This window comes from Spodoptera frugiperda, chromosome 23 (assembly GCF_023101765.2).
Source record: "Spodoptera frugiperda isolate SF20-4 chromosome 23, AGI-APGP_CSIRO_Sfru_2.0, whole genome shotgun sequence".
Lineage (NCBI taxonomy): Eukaryota > Metazoa > Arthropoda > Insecta > Lepidoptera > Noctuidae > Spodoptera > Spodoptera frugiperda.
Window position 1 is genome coordinate 6,509,199 of NC_064234.1, and position 8,982 is coordinate 6,518,180.

Here is an 8,982-nt window from a genome sequence, read left to right on the forward strand (position 1 = left end):
TGCAATTGTAAACAGAATACAAACGTGTTATGTAACACACATGAGTTTTCTGTTTCCATAATATACTTATAAATATGCTATATAGCCTATAAGCAACGAACTTTCTACCACCAGAAACTAGTTAATTCCCTTGAACCAGCCTACTATTAGCACATAAAAGTAAAAATACTTTTCTTAGAATTCCATTAACACTTATCTCTGGTACCTAAATCTTTGTATTTCACAATCATTTATTGAAGTACTTCGGTAACGAAGCAATAAAAAATTAAAGTTCTAATAAACTATTCAACTCAATAAAAAATATTCCTAAATCCCTCGAGAACTGGAAAACAAAGCTTCGCTCTCAACAAACTCTATAAAATTCAAAACCGTATTTAAATAAGTAAGTAACTGGGTACTTGGTACTTACCTACTTAAAAATAAATGATAATAGCACATCCAAGGTTGGCATTTAGTAACGAGAAACAAAAGGCTTTTTTTCATAGCAAAAGAAAAGGAGTCGCGAACCAGTTTTTATATAAAATTGAAATGAGAAGCGTCGGAGAGACTCCCGAAGGCAGTCCGGAGCGCTGTAGTGCAGAGGCCACCGATTAAAATGTCTCTTAAGCTCCTTTCTATTTATTTTTATTCTGAAAGAAACGGTAATGTTTCAAATAAATTGAATGTTTATGAAGAGACGGGCTTTATAAGAATTCTCTGTTCTACAAATATTTTCTACTAATGATAAAAAGCGGAGCAAATCTACTTAGGAACAGTACACAGATAGATAATAAATTTAATAAACTTTTAAGATAGTCCCGTGTTTAGATTTTATTTTACTTTATACATCGTAGGTATCTAATCTATGTTTTGCCTACATTTCATTTGTAGACTGTTTTAGCTTTCTCTTTTAGAATTTATTTCATTTATTTTTCTAATCAGCTTTTAAAAGACGTTGTGAAGTAGTAATGTTGCATATTATTAACCTTTACAAATAGATACTATAGAGTACAGTTTCTGGTACCTTATATTACTCATTATCATTAATATGATAAACTGTTGTAATATTTATAGCTGTTCTACATAATTAGGAACCCATACTTATGTTTAGGAGAAATAGGTATCAGACATAAGGACACAAAGGCTAGAAATAAAATAACACCGACATGCGAACGACGTAATAAACACAAAACATTTTTACTTTATGAAAGTTTTTCCAGCTTTAACTTTCTGAGTGACAATCTGATTAATATGTAATCTAGTTTAGTACGAATAAAAACGTAAGTGAACGTTACGAGGCTATAAACCTATACAATTTTTCTTACAACAAAGATTAAATCTTAATTCCATCTGTGTATCAGCATCAAATTGTATTTTCCTTTGTTCCTCCCCCACGTGGCGAAACTACAATATACAGACAACTAGTGTCATCTACTTACACGAAAGAGAACAAAGACTTGAAGATAGCGCCATCTGGCTTTCGTATGTGAAACTGTGACAATCGTTCGCTCACCACGCTTGTATTTGAAGTGCTAATTTACTACATAATGGCACCACTTGTCTCATTCGCAGCGTTTGCAGAAATGTTCTAGGTTTCCTATTTATATGTTCAGGTAGATAGCAACATAATATGTTGTTTTGTGTGTGCTGTCTACCAGTACTATAAGATATAAGATAACATTCATAAGTCGTGAAAAGAAATATTAGAGAAACGTTCTTATATTCAGATATGATTTATTTAGAATGTATTAAAATAAGTCTTTGAAATAAGACTCATAAATAACATTTTATCAGCAGTAAAGGCGCCTTTTGTTTTTCGTACCATGAATAGTATCTACCTACTGAAAGAATTTCCGAAGGTCAATAGGACATTAGTCTAGTCAGCCTAGACATAGCGGTTTTATATAGGTACCTAATCCTGTAAACACTAAGTAATAGGTACGTCCTACATACAAAACGTCGGAAGTGCCTGTTTAGCAAATATGTTTCTTATGTCAGCAGCTAATAAGGTTCACAATTTATAAGTATAGATAGATAGTCTACATACTTTGACCAAATTACCTAGTATATTTTTATCATCTCTCTAAACACATTTTCATTTTCCTCACACTTTCGAAAATGTGAGGAAAAAATGCATTATACGTAGGTATACTATATGTGTAGTAAGTAAGCAAGTACATACTTTGATACCTTATAAATATTTCCAGCTTTAAAATGTTCTAAGTAGATAGTAACCCACAGCTGAACAGTGTCGCAGATTCAATTCTCGCGTGGCAGTGCCAAACAAGAAGTACTAATGGATTTACTAATTAAAATTGACATTATTACTCGTAGCTCTGCATTTGGGGTAGATGCCATACATAGTATCTAATTTATGTACCTCGGAAATCTCTATAATTCACCGTGTGCGTCATTTCTGGTTCTATTTTGAAGGCCAAAAAATAAAAATCTGACGAGTCAAACCATGAATGTGGTGGAGAACAAAAACGCACATTCCTAAATGCAACAAATACTGTCAACATTTACTCGAATGTAACTAAATGTCAGCCATCCACAGTTAGTTACGCTCCTAACATTGCTCAGAATCAATCATACATTTTCTTTACTTTTTTTAACTTCCTACTTATTACAAAGCATTGAGATCACCATTGATATAATTATTACCTATGCCAAATAAGAACTCCTCAGTTCTCTATAATGTACATGATATCCACACGAAGTGTGAAATGTACACATACAATATAGTACAGGGTGTCTGATATAGGAAAGGAACAGAAACCAGCACCTCAACCTTCCCGAACCTGTCAAATTGCTTGAAAAGATCTTCGACTTTATTATATACGACAATAGAGATGAAAATGTATTGAAGATATTTGACGGGTTAGAATACGTTGATGTGCTGTCTTCTATACCTTATGTCCACTAGTTATTGTGTCCTTAGTTGTGACGGGCGACACCTCAAGAGGTTCTCGTTAGTCGTAGTAGGTATGTAATGTACTCACTCAAGAACTTGAAGTATAAAGCGGTGCTAGGAACACCCGTATTTTGTTTCCTCTCTCTATTATTATAGGTATTCGATCGACTAAGTTACCTGGAGGTATTTAGACAGGTATAGATTAAAGGCTAGCCTAGACTCACCGCTTATTATAAAGGGATTAGTAAATAAACCGAGATAAACCGAGCTGAGCTTCCGAAAAGTGGTGTTCTGTTTACTTATACTACTACTATCTTCAGATGATGTATTCTAATGATGAAAAGTGGCAATTTTTTATGGTATAATGTAACCGAGCAGACGAGTCACATCGGACATCACCTGATGGTAAGCAACCGCCGCCGCCCATGGATATCCGAAACACCAGGGGCTTTACAAGTGCGTTGCCGGCCTTTTGGAGATTGGGAATTTAAGGACTATAGGGGAATCGGAGATTGGAAAGATTGGGAAGAGGGGGTATTTGGGCCTCCTCATTCATTAATCAACTGTCTTTTTATGTAGAAAATTGTAATAAGCCATTAATTTCCAAAATTAGATAAACCACCAATAGTGGCATATGTTAAATAGTAATAATGATGATGCACTTTTAAAAACCACTTCGAAAGTAAGTTCATGTTACGTTAAAACTGCATGACACGACATAGCAGAACTTCCTAATAAACATTCTTACTTCGTACTCAGAGTTATTTAAGGATTACTTAATACAGTCCTTAGCAATTGTTTTCACAACAAAATCGTTACCTACTAAGAAATAGTTTAAGTAACCATTTAATGTCTCTGAGTGCGGCAGTTAGAAATACCAGACAGTAACAATAGACATAAATTACCTACTAGCTAACTAATTTCTATAGCTACCAGCTGCTTCACAGTTCAACAGCTGGCAACAGACTATGACATAGTTTACTTACTATGTCATCCGATGGGAGCAAGGAAAGTTTTCCAGTTAGAGACTAGATCCGAAAACAAACATTAATGCCTACACTTTAAATGATAGTATCGCTTGCAAACTAATATTGTTTCTGGATATAGGAGCACAAGTATGAAATTTCTGATGATGAAGTTTTCAGTCTATACTTTCATTTTACGGAAATAACAAAACGTTAAGTAGAATACACACACACATGAATCTACTTCTTCTATACATATGAAAAAAACTGTAATTGTTGTATCAGGCAAAACTAATCATCGTGCTATTGGCTACGAAGCCGATTCGGGAACGGAACCCTACTTCTTATTCAGCAGTCACACTACCGATCACTCGGCTAACGACATAGTAATAACCTTATAATTCTACACAGATACATAAAATTAGTCTATAACTTTATTAGGAAACTCGTGAAAGTTAGTAAGCTCTATGTGCCTAGGCAGTCTAGGAGATAGGTCCACATAATATGTAAATCTAGATATTTTTTCGTGATTCAGCATTCCGGTAGCGGGCGAACTTTCAAGGCAGCCGCTATGTAGTCTGTAAAAAGGACTAGATACATAATCAATATTTTTATCTAGCCACAAGAGACATGTAAAAATGGTGTATATATACTATGATTAAGTATATAGTTATACATACCGTAATACTTCATAATTCCTGAGGTGATAAACACAATTGCACTCAAACTACGCAAAACCCACTTTTATAAAAACTGTGTGGTAGGAAGTGATCCTATCCATAAACTGAGAACAACACTACTTACTTTGCTCAACTAGGTAATTATACCTGAAACCTCTTAAGACCAACGAAACAATTTTAAATAATAGCACTTATTTAAGCTCAAATACCGACATTTAATTTTGACCTTCTCTTAAATCTTTAAAAGAATTGTGGCCTGCAATCGTCATGGAAAAAAAACATAGGACGACCTCCAACTCAGTAGGGAAAAGGGCAGGAGACCGGAGGCCAAAGGATCTTGTTACGAATTTCATGGCAGCCATTAATATTTTTATTTCCTTCCCAAAAATCACAGGCACAGGTGAGTAACGTATTTTTAACGATCTACCACAAATATGTAGCTATAAATAAGATACCTATATAAGATTTGATTCGTTCGAGGTTTATGATTTATACCATGTAAGGTTAGTATTAAACCTTCGAGAAGTGGTTACATAAAATTTACTTCTTTTCGCCTCTTTAGATGTGACCCTGTATATTATATCTTGTTACACCGATATTATACAGGGTGTCCCTGAAGTCGACGTCCAACAGGCACCAGATGATCGGCAAGGTTCCAAATGTTATCAGAAAAATATAAAAAAAATTCTAAGTCCTACAGTTTTTAAATTACAGTGACTTATGTGTTATCCACGAAAAAGTACACCCTGTGCCAGTCTTTTGACTCTTGTTGCTACAAATCTTAATTTTTTCGTCTGCAGTCTTCCTTACATTATCCTGAATAGTGCTCCAGTAATATGGAATCATAAATTCTTAGCCAACTGCTTTAGATTGGAAAACATTGTTAGTTTTAGAGGAACCAAATACTCTGAATAAAATTTTCACCTTACTTTAAGTGACTGTACTGAATAAATTATGTATGGCGCTAGTAGTGGCAAATTTCACCAAAGTTGGCGCATTTAATGAGGATTCTAAAATGGTATAGCACTTTGCACATTATTTCTTAAATTCGACGCAAAAAAAGATTTTTCAACGAAACTCCGTTTCGATGAATTTATTTGAACTTACTAAAAATTCTTCTAGTGTACTCAAATCATACGTTATAACCTCGTATGCACTAGACAACACTTTGCACGCGATGTGTTATCATCATGTTGAAAATCAGCGAGGATCTCTTGTCAAACAACATTGTCTGTTTACCCGTGATTTCGCTTGCAGCTTTCGTAGACAATATTATCGCTAGACGAACTGGTGTTGTGCATCTCGAGCCATCGTACACGGGCTTCGGCATTTTAGCTGAGCACTGGCTTTTTTGCGCCGTGTTGATTATTAATTTTTTAAATTATTTTTTGCTTTACCTGCAATTCCTTGTACCGGTGCAAATAACTCTGTCTCGAAAAACTAAAGAATATTTGATGCTTCGTCCCGCATTTGATCACAAGGCATGAACACGTAACTTAATCGGAGGATTCATCAATTTCTTTTTGATTTTTTTTTGATGGTGATATGACGAGTAACTGTGCGTAAGGGCTCATGTACACCATACCACTACCGCGTCGATATGCTGTGTACATGAATCTGCCGCGTCCGTTCCTTTTGATTTTACTACACATTTGATAATGTGTTTGATGCACTATGAACATCATATTGCAATCATTCAATATTATTTAGTGAAACATGATACACAACATCAGATCCTCTAGTAAGTCTAGTAATATTGCCGACGAATGCTTCAAGCGAAATCATGAGTAGACAGACAATGTTGTTTGACAAGAGATCCTCGCTGATTTTCAACATGATGATAACAAATCGTGTGAAAAGTGTTGTCTAGTGCATACGAGGTTATAACGAATTATTTGAGTACACTAGAAGAATTTTTAGTAAGCTCAAATAAATTCATCGAAACGGAGTTTCGTTGAAAAATCTTTTTTTGCGTCGAATTTAAGAAATAATGTGCAAAGTGCTATACCATTTTAGAATCCTCATTAAATGCGCCAACTTTGGTGAAATTTGCCACTACTAGCGCCATACATAATTTATTCAGTACAGTCACTTAAAGTAAGGTGAAAATTTTATTCAGAGTATTTGGTTCCTCTAAAACTAACAATGTTTTCCAATCTAAAGCAGTTGGCTAAGAATTTATGATTCCATATTACTGGAGCACTATTCAGGATAATGTAAGGAAGACTGCAGACGAAAAAATTAAGATTTGTAGCAACAAGAGTCAAAAGACTGGCACAGGGTGTACTTTTTCGTGGATAACACATAAGTCACTGTAATTTGAAAACTGTAGGACTTAGATTTTTTTTTATATTTTTCTGATAACAGTTGGAATCTTGCTGATCATCTAGTGCCCGTTGGACGTCGGTTTCAGGGACACCCTGTATATATTGCTCTAGATCTCAAACTAGTTAGAACTTCGAAGATCAAAATATCCAATAATAATTTACCTGGCCTTAGAATGTTTGTTTAGAACCCTTGTTTGACAGTCCACTAACGCACATTAGAACAACGAGGTAATTTTCAGATGTTCCAATGTTTTCTTATCTAATTTATACACTATAATACGTCCACTAACAATTTAAAATTATTTTAACAAAGAGTTTTAATCGCTATGATTTATAAAAACTTGTGATAGATCATCTAGTAATTGATTAATGGAAGCCATTTATCAAACGAATAATAAAATCGAAACATTCTGAATTAGCATTTTTGTTCATTATATTGTTACTGCAGGTGGTTTACATTTATAAATATAAATAAAATAAAACACTAACTACACGATTTCCAGATTATTTACTTTTAGAATTTTCCATTCGCTTTTAACATCACTTCACTAAATCGTACTGTCAAAAACTTTACTGTCAAGAAGAGATTCTAGCAAAATATTGAAATCTAAAAATCCCACTTGAAACTTAAAACTGTAAATAAGTACTAACTATTTGAGAAAGCAAAATCATCCAATGACTTCTCCCACCTAGGGGGAGACGATAGGGAGTGCCAGACTCTTAATGACTAAAACCATCCCTTCCTACTCCTCCATAAACCTACCAAGTACAATAGTAAACTTCATGAGTCCATTTTATTACTGAAAAGGCGTCTTCTAAAAACCGCAATAAACCTTATCTTACACCTAGCACGGCATTTTGGTAGTCGTACTAACAACCACTTGCCAACAAGACAGTGACATAACAAACAGTAGTAAAACAACATTATTTCATAAAATATGAACAAGAACAGACTTAGTGGGCAGTTTGTAGTCACAATCAAATGACACAAAATAAGCCTATGATTTGTATGCTCATTAGTTATTCAATAGATAGGTATACCGCAGGTTTCCAGGGAAGGTTTGGAAGGTATTAGAACGCGATTTAACATGTCAACAGAGAACCCCTGTCAAATCAATCTTCAATATATTACGGAACAGAGATATACTAGAATGGAATAATACTTCAGTACAATATGTTCATAGAAAAGGTTCTATATTTGTTGTACCCTTCTCTGCCATTGTACCTCAATATTTTCTGCTTTATTATAGAAGTATAAACGTAGTTGAAAATGTACTAAAGTTTTACAGATTTCAGTAGGTCTGCATTATTATAATCGATACATTTCTTTAGGAGATCATGCATTAGATTAGACGATGCAAATATGTACTTCTAATCCTTTTTCCTTTAACGTTAATAAAAGATACACACTTACTATAAGTTGTATTGAAACAGATCAGTCAATCGCAACAAATAATGTGAGCAGATGTTTTTTAATAGTCGCAAAATTACTAAGTCAGAAGAAAATGTTACAACGTAACAAACATAAAAATAAAATGAAAATCTCTGAAAATGAAAATGACCACAAAAAATCTAGTTCATTTTACATCGGTGTTCCAATTTGATCACGATGCGGTTACTCGGTAGAAAATTACGTTCAAACTCCTTGTAAATTCTAATTACTAACACTCTATGCAAATTTTCTACGGACCCTACGTCTAACCGAACAATATAGTAGAGGCAAAAAGAGAGTAATTCAAGTAATGGAACTGGAACATGACAATCTTGGAACAATTCTTGTCATAAGTACAAAGCAATTAGGGGTATCACGGTTCCCGAAAGTTCTATCCGTAAAACCTAATCTATCGTATACATCTTGTGGATAACATCGACCCTTGTAGGCCTAAGAAGGGTATTTTTGTCAACCCTTTTTGTATTCACGATCTTAAGCCTCTGGAGTCCTTAGACTACACCCAGCATATCAAGATGTTGTATGTTGTTTTTATTTAATTTTCTGTCCTAAAACAACTTCTGAACTGTAGTGTAGAATTTTTAATGTATGTGGTTTAATATAGGTAAGTGCTGGTGTTGTAAGCCGTATAAGGGTAGTTCTTCGAAATTCGATTCTTCGACTGATT